We start from the raw sequence: 16116 nt of genomic DNA on the forward strand, positions 1-16116 counted from the left end.
ACAAGACCACATTATCCACAAATACGAAGACAAAGATAAGACCCTAATGAAGTACACAACCATCTTTAGCAAAAACACAATGATTGATGAATCATTTCAACAAAACAATGTAGACCCCAAAGATAATAGGAGAGAGAGGGCAACCTTATTTGATACCAATAGTACTAATCTCAAAGAATCTACATGATGTATAAAATATTGACACAAAAATCTCATAAAGTCACATTATAATAGAGACCAAAAGATCAAGGACCCTCAAGTCTGTATGAAGCCATTCAATGAGTAACCATTTTGGGAACCATGTTGAAAGGCCTTCCTAAAGTCAACAAAGCAACAATAGACCTTCAAGGATTAAGATGTAGGTAGCTCAAGTGGTTGATAGGAGGAATTGATATCCTCCCCACTCTGGTTTAAATCCCAGTAGTAACCTTTTTGGCTCGAGGTCACTAGACTAAAATGGTAAGCACCCCGCTCCAATCACAAGATTTTATATAGGGCATTTAGGTACCTCACTTAAATCATGAATTTTACTATGGGGGTGTAGCAACCTAGGTTTGTTTCATGAGTCATTGTTATATGTGACTTCACCATTATCACAAATATCTTATGGGGTTTAGTTGTGATGATTTAATTTATATTTCATACCTCACCTTGATGACTAATCGGTCACTAATCCCCTAGTCTACAAAAGAAATAATAAATTCAAGTGTGAATATGTGTTCCATTGTTTGATCATGTCCCTTTCATTATAAATAAGAATCGTTCCCATATTGTAATTCTTGCTAAAGGTAAATATAGTTGCCATTTCCATCTTTTATTTCATCCATTGGTATAATTAGGATGTGTAAAGAGATTATTTGCATTGTTATAAGTTAGGGTGCATAAAACGATTTTACTATCTTGAAATTGAAGTGTGACTAGTCTCCAAGTTATCGTGAGGGTTTAACCATTAGGAATATCTCCAGGTCATTTCGAGGGTTTAACCATCAGGAATATCTCTAGGTCATTTTGAGGGTTTAATAAATAGGCATATTCAAGTTCACATCAATTTCGATCAGCATCTTGAGGGTTTTGCCTCAATGTGTCTCCATATTTGGTTCCATGTGATAGTCATGAGTGTCAAACAAGGCATCGATCCAAACCAATTGATAATTGTATAACTACTCCATATGCCTTTGAAACAACCTAAGAATGAAGAACCCCATGCCTAACAAAATGCAGCATGGATTCACCTACCTAAGAATTAACAAACAAAGGAGATTTAATACACTAGTCTACCGAAACAGATCCAAATGGTCTGATCATTGCAATGGCTAGTTGACATGATCCAATCAAAATATATATTGTTTTAATTTTTGTTATGTTTAGAAACTGTTTCGTTGAACTCAAAGGGATTTTACCGCTCCATTCATGCTGCTGGCAAGTCCCTTATATATATATATATATATATAATCAATGGAACTGTATTGTTGTGTTGTTTTGGTGATGTTTTAGAGCCTACATGGAGCACACCTTGAGGGGGCCCACTAGAGGTACGGTGTTCTGCTATTCAATGCATGAATATAGTATTATGTAGTTTCACTTCCTTAGTTGGTTAATCATTCATTGTGTGCTATCATTTATTTTAGTTTCTTGTGTGGTTTATTTTAATTTCATGTTAGTTGTATTTGCTACGAAATCGGGGTATTGCAAAATCACCATGTTCTCATGCCACACTTAGTATATAGAGTTAAATGTTAGGTTATGGACATGGTTCTCGACGGCTCTGACATGTGACATGCCGTTATCTAAGTTGAGATTGTGAATATTGTTTATTGTTTTTGTTATCATAGGTTTATGCCTTAACTTAGATTTAAATTTGAATTGTCTTTTTATTTACATAGTGAGAAGGTTAGATTAAATCATATAGTAGTTGATTTTGTTGAGGCAATTTCCTTCTTCTATGTATACTGCACCAAGTGTCTCACAAGTTCAAATAGAAGCTGGGTCGATAAACTAAATGATTGTGTAACATGATTTCACTCTGATAATAGGAAAACACATATAAACACTATCATTTTTGGTACCATTGTCGGGGGGCACTCAAAGAATTAAGACAATTGCCTTAGATTAGTTATAGGAAAGATACCAAACTAATATAACCTTAGGGAATTATCAACTACCTCTCTGTCGGCCTTTGTTTATAGTATCTTCAATTAGATCATGTTAGATACATGATACAAAGTATCATCTTGTGGTGCAGTAAGAGCTCCTCAACATACTAACACAATGGTAAGTAGATGAGGCAATTCCCAAGGTGGTCCAAGAACTCTACCAAAGAACCCAAAAGAACAAATAACATCCAACATAGTAACTGATTCTCCCAAAGTCAAATCATTATCCAACAGATTCATTAATATCCCAACCATAGGATCTCCCAATTATGAAAGTGAAATTCTTGTAGAAGAACTCGAGCCTTCAAACAAAGTTATCAACTTAATAAGAACTTGACCGAGTTCTCATTTTTTTAATGTCGCATTTAGTTCTAATTTCTATGCTCGATTTGGAAAGTGATGATGCAACATCGCCCTTTTTTCATTTCAAGGTTAAAATTCCAATATTTTTCAACCTTACCATTAATAACCAAATATCATGACTATGAAATATGCAGAAAAAATATGTCAAAATGCAAAAGTGGTGATGTTGAAACATCACCAACTCTATTTTCTTTCTTTTTCTTTTTCCTTTTTTGTTCCCTGATTAAAATCAAAACATTTTACAACAGTGGCATTAAAACCTAAATATCATGATTATGAAAAATATGAAAAAACACGAAATGTAAAAGTGGTGATGTAACATCACCCTTTTTTAAGGTTAAAATTCAAACAATTTTCAACCATGGAATTAAAACCTACATATCATGACTATGAAAAATATGAAAAAACACGAAATGAAAAAGTGGTGATGTAACATCACCCTTTTTTAAGGTTAAAATTCTGACAATTTTCAACCATGGGATTAAAGAACAAATATCATGACTACGAAAAACCCTAAAAATCAACACCTTAAGTTTGTACGCCTTTTTTTTCTTTCAAATATTTATCTTTTAGGTGCTTTTCAAATTTATCTAATTTTTATTTCATTTTATTTTGGGCGTTAACATTATGAACTAGTTACATTATGGCCTTGGCCATTGATGCCCTTGAAAATGAAAAACATAAAGACTACTATAAATTTAAATGTAACGTTACATAATTTTTGTTTAATTTTATTACTTGGAATGAGGCACGGGAAACATAGAGTACTTCCCCACATTTTGTGGATGGTAAACCGGGTAAATTGTTGGTCATGATTATGGGGCCTTACCTCAAAGAATTTCACGTCTCGCTCTAGACCGCTTGAATTAACCCTTGAGGCTATAATTTTTGTTTAATTGTTAATTGATTATTATTTTTTAATAATTTACATTAAAAAATTGTAAATATTACTATTTTTTTAAATTTATAGGGGAAAAATCAATTAAAAATAAGATGAAAAAATCATCTTTCTATTCTTAGAAACTCAAAAGAGCAAGTTTTTTTCTTAAAAATTAAGGGAAAAGGCCATTTTGTTCAAGGAAGAAAATTATTTAAAATAACAAAGAAATAATTTTACTTTTCAAAATTGAAAAGTAACTCTAAAAAAACTTAGAAATTAAAAATAATAACAAAAAATTAAAAAAACTAAAACCAAATAAAACACTTTATATATATAATTCTTTTATTTGTAAGCTTGGCAAGACTACATCTTCATCATGTCCAACTTCTCACCCCAATCCAGGGGATAGCACAAGATTTGAACCCAAGACTTCCGGTTCAATGAGACTTCATTTCCATGGTCATTGCCAATTGAGCTACCCCAAGCGAACAGATATATATATATATATATATATATATATATATATATATATATATATATATATATATATATATATATATATATATATATATATATAATTTGAAAAATACTTATAAAAATAAAAATATTAAAAATAAATCTGAAGTCTAAATTTGAAAAAATATAAAATATGGGATAAATTAAATATAGTTTAATTAAAAAAAAGCCCCAAAACATAAATAATTAAATTTTAAAAACAAAAAACATAAGGACATCACACATCGCAAGGGCCAAGGTATATATGGTAGGAGGCAAGTGCTCACTCTATCGCCTTTATTTATTTATTTATTTTTTGTAAGTTTAAAAGATTCTATTGATGAATAAAAAATGAAATACATCATATACAATCATGGCTCTTTCTCTAGCACAATGTGCCATACACTGACAAGAACATAACTAAGATGTATGAGAGTGAGAATAACAAGGGAGACATAGAGGAATAAAAGAAATAATTACAAAAGAGAATCACCCAATTTGGGGCGGGTCCCTAGAGCGACTTTTCTTTCCTTTCCTTTTCAAAACCTTGACCCATCCTTCTAAAGGCGGGTTTATCAAAGTGATCTAAAGATTATCATTGCGTGTTGAAGGAGAATCTTTGTTAGAGTCAGAAGAAGTTGACTCATCAGCTCGCATCAATGCACATGAAGAAGCATTATTATTCACAATCTCTGTGCTTAGTGAAGGAGCTCATTTCATAACAAGATCCTCAAGAAAATTTTGAGGAGATGAACACTGAGCTTTGTCCATTGAATGCATTTTGTCATCAGATCCTTCATCATCCTTGTTCAAATCAGAGGAAGCCTCTCTCCATAGGAGGTGGGTCACAAGGCTAGTAAATTTTAGCTATGGAATTACAAATGCTCCACTTTTGATGAGATTTGAATAGAGGAAGAATTCTATAAATGACCTATTTGATGACAGGAGTGGTAGTGAAAAGTAGTATTCTCACAGTCCAGAGCATGGGTCGTATGAAAATACCTTATTTTTAAATTAATTTGATTTGTTAACCCTTTACTAATATTGATTTCAACCCAATTTTTTCTATAGGTGTAAACTCCAAGTTGCCCACAAGAAGCATTAGTTGCAAGGAAACAACCAAGGTAGTTTCCAATGCCCTGGAAGATTTCATGGTGCCACAAGTGAGCAGGAAAATTAGGAAGTCAAAATCATATTGGTAGCTTGGTAATCATTGCTCAATGTAGAAGGGTCGAAATATGGAAAACAAGGGGTTAGGAATAGTCCAACATTACCCTAGAACTAGGGACCTTTAAATAAAACTTTTTGGCAGTCTTCCAAATCTGCATATGAGCTTTATATATATATATTTTACAACAAATTTAGAAGTTTGTTAATGTATGTTTTTTATTTTATTTTATTTTTTTAATTATACTTTTATTTTTATTTTCTGAAGAAAAAATCATAATTTTACTCAACTTGAAAAACAAGGAACAAATTACATTCTGCAAATGCTCAAATGCATTCTATCATATTAGTTTTGCAGCCGATGCACAAAATGAATAAGAAAATATATAAAAAAATACATCAATATTATGGGGCTAAGTGTTATAAAAATCACTTAGCTTCCCATTTTTCCTTTCCTTTTCTCCACCTTTCGCCAAAATCCTTGATTGGGAGCAATTGTTACTATTGTCAGTTGATTTCTATCTATTTGCCAGGGGATACCTTTGTCTGAGACCAAGCTATCATATACATGAGATCACTTTATGCCTCCAGAATCCTTTTCCATTGGCAATTTCACTTTCTGTTACTCTGGAACTATGATCTTTGTTGATTCAATAACCTTCTGGGAAGCATCCACTTATCTGGACTTGTCCCCTTCACCGCCATTTGATTGGTTTCTAGGTTGAGTATGTACTTCTTAATTTGGATGATTTTTTTTTGGGCTCTTCTTTTTCATCCTATGAACTGTCAAGAAATTGCCATCCCCGTTGCTTAGGGGCTTGCCTCTTTCTTTTTTGATGCATGTTTTGCTTGTGGGAAAGAATTATGCAAATGTCATGTTTGGAAGCAAGTCCACATCTAAAAGTCATATTTTCACAGTCTATCACCCGTGTCCATTGAAAGATTTCATGTTTTATTAGAAGACGATTATGAAGATCTTTGTTGAGATCAATCCCTACACATATCCTCGCAAAGTAAAGACACATTTTGAAGTTTGTTTGTTTGTTTGTTTTTTTTTGTTTTTTGTTTTTTTGTTTTTTGTTTTTTGTTTTTGTTTTTGTTTTAGTTTTAGTTTTTGTTTTAGTTTTTAATTAAATTTATTATTATTTATTATATAAAATTTTAATTATTGTTTCTCTTAATATATATTTTTTTAAATTTACCTTAAAATCCTGGTTTTTTTTTTGTAACCTTGGTAGTACTCATCTTTTCATGTTTTTACATGTCCATTATTCACCCCGCTACGGGGTGAGGGTAGGACAAGATTTGAACCCAAGACTTCCGGTTCAGTGAGACTTCATTTCCACGGCCATTACCTCTTGAGCTACCCCAGGTGGACCTTAAAATGTTGGTTTTTAATAAAACAATTATTCATTAAAAAAATGTTTGAAAATAATGTGTTTTATTATTATTATTATTATTTTATTTGATTTTCTTTAAAGAATAGTATTACTATTATTTTAATGGTTTTAATGCCATTGTTGTAAAATGTGAGAATTCTAAGTTTTTTCGTAGTTATGATATTTTGTCTTTAACGTCATTGTTGAAAATTGTTGGAATTTTAAGGTTTTCCGTAATCATGATTTTTCTTTTTGCTGAAAAATGTTGGAATTTTAGCCATCCTCACTCGCCCCCTCAAAAAAAAGGTGATGTAACATCACCACTTTCTGAATTCGATGTTTTTTTATGCGTGTTTGTGAAAAAGTGGGTTTTTTTTTTAGGGCTAGAGTTCTCATTTTGAAGTTTGGTAGCTTTATTTTTAGTCAAATCAAACAAATCAGAATCTTTGAGGAAAGTATATATAGGAACGGGGGAAGAAGTAGAGGAGCCAAAGAAAAAAGAACCAATCACCTTTGAGTTCCCTATTCAAGACCATGACAAATTGTTTCACATGAAGAACTATCCACCTTATGCCCTCCCTAACTTCCGTGGTTTGGCTAGTGAAGACTTGATCACCTTTCTCTTTGAGTTTGATGTCCTTAGTCGTAATTACGATTAATCTTCCGATGCCTAGAAATCAAAACTCTTTCTAGCCACTCTAAAAAATGTAGCTTTACATTGGTTCATGGAATTGGGAGGAAATTTTGTTCAACCATGGGACGAGATGAAGAAAAAGTTCTTGGGAAAATACCAATACTAACTACAAAGTCTAGGATATTGGGAAGAGATTTTTAAATTGATGCAACAAGATGATGAAAGTTTAGAAGACTATGCTGAGAGGTCCCAATCTAATCGTAGGAGAATAAAACAAAATGCATTAGATCTGAATATTATGTAGATAATTTTTCTCAAAGGGCTTAAATAGGATTGCATTAATATATTAAACCTAATGGGGGCTAGAGATTTTTCCCAAATGTCATATGATGCAATTTATGAAATATGTAGATGTTATTCATGTGGCCACTGAAAATATGGAATAATATTTGAGGATATAACTTCCAAGATGTCAAAGAAACTTGGATTAATGGTAACTAAGGTTGAATGAAGAAACTTACTAGATAATTTCAAAACCAATATCCAATTAGCACACTTAGTTCTCAGTTAGATACCTTGCATGAAAAGGATAAAGTGAAATTAGCATTGGCTATTTTTAGTTCAAAATGTGGAAAAAAGTATTCCCTATGAGAATTCCCTTTGAACAAGATAGAGATACATGACATTATGAGAAAAATCACACTACCCAAAGTTGTCCTTCATTTCCAAAACTTAAGGAAGGTTACCAAGGGGCTAATGAAGAGGCTAGACAATTTCGCTTCGAAGTGACCTTGGCTGCCATGGTCACAAGGAAAGACACAAGGCCCATATCAACAATTTACCCCATACTAGTATCCACTTTAGAATTGGTATCCCTTTATGCCTTGGCAATAATGGCCTATCGAAATGATCCAGGTGGATGTTGGTGGCCACCCACCAACCCATTTGGACCCCCACAACTGTCTCTTTCAGTCTTTTCAGTTTCCTAAATTGTAGCACAGTTTACTATTTTTAGCAGTTTTTTCGGGTCCCGAACTTCCGGAGCCGTTTTGAGGCCCTAAACGACGTTTTTTTGGGATTCTGGGGCAACATGGGTCATAGACCCATGTTGCCTCCCAAAGTGGTAGTACTCGGATAGATCTTTCTAACGAGCTATCGTGCGCGTCAAACGGAGATCGTATGCCAAAGTTACGACCCCGGGAAATTGATGTACCAATTTACCCAAACGGGGCCCACAATTTGGCGTTTCATCTTCTAGGGTTAGGTTTCGGGATGTGAAGGGTTTTCCATTGTTTCTCAACAATAAATAGGCCTTCGAGCCTCATTGTAATGGAGTTCGGAACAGTTCAGAGGCATGTAGCCGCACATCTCTTCTCAGAGATAGCTACCATCGCCCTAGCTGGTTTTCTTTCCATTTCTGGTTGTATTCAGTATTTTCCATTAATGAAATGAATCATTATTTCCGCTGCATATATGTGTTTATGGTTATTGCACCTCTGTATTTATGGTTATCTCTGTAATCTATTGCGTTCCTGTTTAAATCCGGATCAGTGGTATCAGAGCGGTCTGCTTTTTCTCTGTTTTTCTTTGCATGTCCCCAACGAGGTCGGGATATAAGGAATTAGGGCTTGAACTGGTCGAACCTTTGCAAGACCAGCCTCGCAAATCCCGACGGCCTCCCATGGCGGATGAGAAGAAAGACGAGGGGGCAGGAGATCCTATCAAAATCTTGCTCGAAGAAGCGCTCGAGCGGCAAAGGAACGCGATGATGGATAGCTTTGCGCAGATCCTTCAGCGGCTACCCAGAAGTGACGCATCGGCTTCCAGCAGCAACTCTGGAAACGCCACACCATTCAAGGTACAAGTTAATTTTGAAATCCCCATATTCGAGGGTCAAATAGACGCAGATGCCGTAGATAAATGGTTAAATCTGCTAGATGGGTATTTTTCTGTTCATGAATTTTCAAGTCGGGAAAAGATTGTTTTTGCTCTTCTCAAAGCAGCCCCCCACGTCAAGGACTGGTGGGAAACCTACTGCGAGCAGAAGGATGAAAGTACAGGCTCACTATTTTCAGCCGCACCCACTTGGAATGACTTTCGGGATGCCATCAAGGAGCAGTATTACCCTGTCGGAAGCTATGAGGACAAATACATCAAATGGACCACATTGCGGCAGGGACGAGACCAAGATGTGCCGGAGTTCACAAACATTTTTCATACCCTTCGCACACAGTTGGGTATCAAAGATTCTGAGCTGCATCTGGTACTCAAATACCGCGGCTGCCTACACAGATACATCCAGGAAGAGATGGTGTTCTTGAACATCTCCTCACTCGGCACAGCATACCGATACGCTGTCAAAATCGAGCAAAAGTTTAAACAGAAGAAGCGAGACTTTGGATCTGCAAATCCGAAGCCCAAAGGACAAAGCCAAGGCGGGGTGACCCAAGACAACCCGTCGAAGCCGCAAGAAAAGAACAACACCATGAAGCCGAAGAAAGACACAGGGAAGTGGTGTGAGTTCCACAAGAGTCCCACTCATAACACAAGTGAGTGTCGGACCAAGCAGTCGCTGGTGGCCGAGTTGAAGGCTTTCGAATCAGATGCATGTTCCGACCCTGAGCCAGAACCCGACAAGGGGAATGGTAAAGGGAAGCAGATCATTGATGCGGACCCCAGCGCCACTGTTGCCACCGCCAAGATCCAGAAAGATGAGCCCGAAAATCCAGAGGAAGGGGAGCGTCTTTTCCACTCACAGATGTGGGTGAAGGGTTCACCGCTACGATTCATTGTCGACAGTGGTAGCCAAAAGAACTTGGTTTCAGCAGAGGTCGTGAAGCGGTTGGGCCTACCGACTACACCGCACCCGCAGCCGTACAGTATCGGGTGGCTTCATGAAGGACGAGATCTGAAAGTTCGCCAGCAGTGCCGCCTTCCATACAGCATCAAGCCCTTCACAGACGAGGTATTGTGTGATGTTACACCTCTGGATGTTTGTGATGTATTATTAGGCCAACCATACTTGTGGAGGCGACATGCTGTGTATGAGTCAAGGCCTCGTGCTGTCATTATTTCTTTGAATAATTCATTATACAGGATACCAGAGGCAGCCCCACCTACTGCCACATCCTTGATCACTACCAAGAAAGGCAGCAAGCTCATATCACAGACCAGGAAATTCATTTGTCTGGTTCACTCCCAAAATAATGGGAAGATCGTTGTTACATCCATGACCCCTGCAAAGGGTTCCTACACGCAGCAACAACAACAAAGGGATACGGTCATGACAGAACACAGGAACAACTTCTCCTCACCCACAGGGGTACCACATAAGTTTCAGGTGGGCAACAAAGTTTGGTTACATCTGCAGAAAGAACGCCTTACAAGAGCCCATCAGAAGCTCCGACCACTCCGACATGGTCCTCACAGCAGTACCAAGGCTATGGGCAACAATGCTTTGAAGCACAGCATTCCTCCATTCCTTCGCTTGCACCGAGTATTCAAGGTGGACCATCGTCGACCATGCTTTCCACCATCACTGGACACATCAGAGATTGCAGGACAAGTTCAGCAGATGGAGGAACTCAACGCAATGGGGACCATTGCTTCCTAAGGGGGGAGGAATGATCCAGGTGGATGTTGGTGGCCACCCACCAACCCATTTGGACCCCCACAACTGTCTCTTTCAGTCTTTTCAGTTTCCTAAATTGTAGCACAGTTTACTATTTTTAGCAGTTTTTTCGGGTCCCGAACTTCCGGAGCCGTTTTGAGGCCCTAAACGACGTTTTTTTGGGATTCTGGGGCAACATGGGTCATAGACCAATGTTGCCTCCCAAAGTGGTAGTACTCGGATAGATCTTTCTAACGAGCTATCGTGCGCGTCAAACGGAGATCGTATGCCAAAGTTACGACCCCGGGAAATTGATGTACCAATTTACCCAAACGGGGCCCACAATTTGGCGTTTCATCTTCTAGGGTTAGGTTTCGGGATGTGAAGGGTTTTCCATTGTTTCTCAACAATAAATAGGCCTTCGAGCCTCATTGTAATGGAGTTCGGAACAGTTCAGAGGCATGTAGCCGCACATCTCTTCTCAGAGATAGCTACCATCGCCCTAGCTGGTTTTCTTTCCATTTCTGGTTGTATTCAGTATTTTCCATTAATGAAATGAATCATTATTTCCGCTGCATATATGTGTTTATGGTTATTGCACCTCTGTATTTATGGTTATCTCTGTAATCTATTGCGTTCCTGTTTAAATCCGGATCACGAAAACCCATCATGTTTCCAAGAATGGCAAGGACCTTCTCCTTTCAAAAATATGCCTCTACAAGCCCAATAGTACTCCCCTCATTCAGACTTGCACCAATTTCGGTTACCATCTACTCAACCTCGTTAGATACTACCATAGCTACCTACCCAACCTATGCTTGACCATAAAAATAAAGTAGTACAACCCACCTACAACATTGAATTACCATTTTTTTGAACTTATTCTATCTCCCCTACGTATTGTAAAGACATTCATCTACATTTGGGGAAGGTTTTTCATGATCCAGTTGCCCCCATTATATAGGAACACGGTGAAGGGGGTAGTATTATTGAATTGGACAATCAAATCAATAATTCCTCTCTAATGACTCAAGCCCATTTTGACCACCTGTGTTTAGAAAGGTTATGTCTAGAAAAGTCTACCACACAACCAACGCTTGATTTCTTAGAAGAACACAAAAATGTGTGTTAAGATTCCTTTGTTTCAAGCTACCAAGGACATTCCAATTTTGACTAGCACTGTCAAGGAACTTTTCTTAAAGAAGCCAAGTAGGAAAAAAAAATATCCCAAAACCATTTATGTACTTAGGAAGTTGGATGATTTAATGTTGGGACAAATATTCATGGCTAAGTGCGAAGAGCTTAGAAGTCTAATTGTTAGTGTTAATATCAATAACACTTCCATATCTAATACCCTAATAGACTTAGGGGTAGCTATAAATGTTATGACAAATGAAACCATAGAAAAACTCTAGTTACCTTAACTATAACCAAACCCTACAGTCCTTCAACTAGAAGTAAACTCGAACGAAATGCTTGAAGACATAATTTTCTATGTAGACTAGTGGGAATACCCAGGGGACTTCATGGTCCAATAACTCAAATCCAACATAGAAGGATACCCATTGATCTTAGGTAGACCATAGTTGGAAATATTTGATGCATATATTAGTTGTAAATCAAAAGATATGACCATCTCCCATAGGGATTCCACTGAAAAGATTACCCTTCACCCTCATGCACAAGCTTCCCTTACTAAAAAACACCCGCCCTTGGCTTGAATTTAGTGACGAGGAGGCTCATAAACCTCTCTTGACCTAGGACCAAGCAACAATATTTAAACAACATTTTAAGGATGATTTAATTTTCACTTTCATAGCACATCATCACACACCTACTCATCCATCATTTGGGCAAACATTAGAGGAAAATTACCAAGAAACTTGCACTTCAACTAAATTGACGCAACAACTTGACGCTATGACTCCAAGTATTATGTTTGAGAATTTTAGCTCATTTATCGAAATCTAACCTAGATAGACTCTAAACTGTTAATGCTAGTCTAGAAACTCCTCAACACGAAAAACTCATTAATATGTTGCAAACACATAATAACACATTCACCTAGGACTATATTGATATGGATGGTATACATCCAATATATACTTATAATATATATGAGGATTATGACCTATTAGATATCCATAATGAAGGATGAATCCTACTCTCAAACACATAGTTAAAGAAGAGCTCCATAGACTACTTAATGAAAATTGTATTTACTCTATTTTTGACATTTGGTGGGTTTCACCCTTAGTGATCGTGCCAAAGAAAAATGATAAATGGTATGTGTGCATCAATTATAGGGAATTAAACAACGCCACCTTGAAAGACTATTTTCTCTTACCATTTATAGATCAAGTCCTTGATACCTTGGTAGGAAAAAAATATTTTCTTTCCATAAGGGATTCAAAATACAATTAGAGTTAGGTAGACCCTAAAGACCAAAATAAAACCACCTTTACTTGCCCATGGGGATCTCATGCCTACTAAGTACTTCTATTTGAATTATGTAGTTCCCCAACCATATTCTAAACGGTTGTTCTTGGGATATCATTTGACTTGATTAATTATTGTGTAGAAATCTACGTGGATGACTTTGTCGTATATGGAGATACCTTAGAGGAAGTTATAAATAATCTCAAGAAGATAATAATTAGGTGTCAAGAAATAGACCTATTGACGGTGTTGGATTCCGCCAATAACTAGGGGGTCTCCCCGGTGTGAAGTCCCAATTAGACCTCACATTATTTGGGATAAGAGCCCCATCTGGTATGTGGGCCCAACTGCCACCATGAATGCTCTTGGATACCAAATGAAAAGATGTAAGAGTGAGGACAAGAGTGAAATTCCCAGACAATGAAACAAAGTTAGCCCAAGATTAAAAAACTGCAGAAAGAGGTACAGGTAAATCACAACAACATTAATAAGAGGTATGTCATGACAAGGATTAGTGAGCCAAAACCGAATCAAACATACATGAACAAGAACATGCCAGAGGTTAATTGAAAATAAGTTCACAATAGGTCACTGACATGGCATAGAATAAGTAAGCACATATTCGAAAGCAAACATACATGTAACAACTACAAACTAGTTCATAACATATTGCGTGTATGAAAGCACACATACAAATAAAGTGAAAATATCAGACAAGCAACACAACCACCATGAGTAAGCATGGGAATCAGTGCCAAACATGAAGACCATCTTATTAATTTTGCTGCAAATTCAAGTACATATCTTGAAATTTGTCAAAGCCCAACAATGGAACATGGGTTGCTCATACCATTGCCCAATGAAAAACCCTAGCTTCACTGCAGCTCACCCGACTAGCTGCCAAGAGCTGAGTACCTCTAGCTCTCAAGCACAAAACTATCTAATCCTAGCCACAACTCAAGTGCTAAAAGTATCCCCAAATGAGGCATGAGGGTACATTTATAGAGGTAAGGAGGGTGAAATTTCACCTCCACCAGTGACCTTTCACCTACCCTCGTGACTCTTGAGCTTCCTCACTGCTCTCTCTCGTTTAGTGACTATTACATGCTTGAATAAATCTTAGCATATTTGTTGGAACCATGACGAGAACATTTACATATTGATAGAAGAGAAAATGTGAGGATAATAAAAGAGGGTTGCTGGAAACCATAATGTTTCTCTGCAGTCATGATCAGTTGCTGAACAGGGTCACAATGCATTTGATGTGTTGAATGTTGATTTGCTTGCTACTATTCCTACCATCATGGTTGACACAATGCTTCAGGAAGCTACATGGATCCAGCCAACCTGTTTGTCGAAATCAACTTCTTTCAAGAAACCATAGCTTTCTCCATCCAAATCTGTAGAAATTTCACCTGTAAAACAAATCGATATATGCAATGTCCTAAAGTATAATACTGGTTCTACTTCTACAAAACATTAAGCGGAAGCATAATTGAATTCATGAGCAACATCAAGTAGAAACATGCATAACTGATCCAGAGAAATAATCACAAATAACACAAGATATATCCAGGGGAAAGCACCAGCATAAAACCCCAACCATGTATTATCAATCAAGTGGAGATCCTCAACAACATACAAAAAGAATCAACTCTCAAGCTATTATGCTCTCTCTGTAATCAGAAGATGAAGATCATAGACTACCTAGGCCTCAATATATAGGCCACAAGTCCTCCAATCTCCTATAATACGTATTTCTCTTAGAAATAAATCCTTCTCCATGCAAGGAATACTTACTAGAAATATCCAAGCATCTGATAGTACATTGTCCCTCATCTGATCTCAACTGGGTCTCTGACAGAACTGACATGCAACAGTTATCCATGAGTGAATTATTAGTTATCTAAAATAATAGTTGTCACATGCATGTAAGCATTAACAAACTATATTTTATTATTTTAACAACTTGTTAAAATAATCTAACTGGACTTGACTAGTTAGAACTAAGTCAACTGATTCTCTCATTATAGAACTCATACTTATTCCCTCAATAAGTGGAGGGAATTAAGGATAAATTCCTCAATCAGTGGGACAACTCATGTGCATGCTCACAAAGACTTCAAATTCAAATTTCCTTAACTAATTAACTCAACTAAATTAATTAATTAATATTTCCAATTGCTGTTAAGACCAAAATTAATTTTACTTCCTATAGATAGACTAGGGATTGCTATAAATAGGAAGAGACCCAGAAATTCTATTTTTAGCAGTTTTTCCTCTCACCCAATGTGGCCAATGACCTCAATGGCCAAACTGCTATTTTTAGACATGCTATTTTTAGCACATTCTAAATTTAACATTTCTTGTTGCACATATTTCAGCACTCCCTCTCAACAAGAAAGGCTTTCTCTCAAACCCGATCCTGTAACTCTGGAATGTTCTGCATGCAACACATTTACCCGGTCCACTTGCTCCAACAACACTTGGAATAAAAACACTCCCAATTGACCACTCCGTTGGGCTAGGAACATACTCTGATGCTGAAGCTCTACCTACTGCTGACAAGTGCTCTCTCTCTGACATCTATGCTACTGCAACATCTCCATGCATCTCGCACCATTGCACACCTCTCTGTGCCACCTAGCACTGTGCAAAACACTTGTGCCTCTCGCATTGTTGCAGCCTGCTAGCTATGCGCTATCCTGGGATTTCCTGCACTGTCGCTCTCTCTGCCGCTCCATCTGCATTTGTCTCTACCCAATCAGTCAGTTCCTGCTACTCCACATCGGGGCTCCTGTAGCAAGGTCTCATCCAAGAGGTTGGGTACCTCAAGGATCCTACCCCTCCTCCTTGGGACGATCACTCCCCACCTCCTACCTGGAGGTATGGCTGCATGTGATCCCTCAGCCCACCTGGCTCGAAGTTTTCCCCTACTGGAGGTATCTGCATGAGTAGACGTCTCTACTCGATCTCCACTTAGCTTCCCATGTTGT

This window comes from Pinus tabuliformis, chromosome 9 (assembly GCF_031772625.1).
Source record: "Pinus tabuliformis cultivar Carrire ecotype Pingquan chromosome 9, CPIR1, whole genome shotgun sequence".
Lineage (NCBI taxonomy): Eukaryota > Viridiplantae > Streptophyta > Pinopsida > Pinales > Pinaceae > Pinus > Pinus tabuliformis.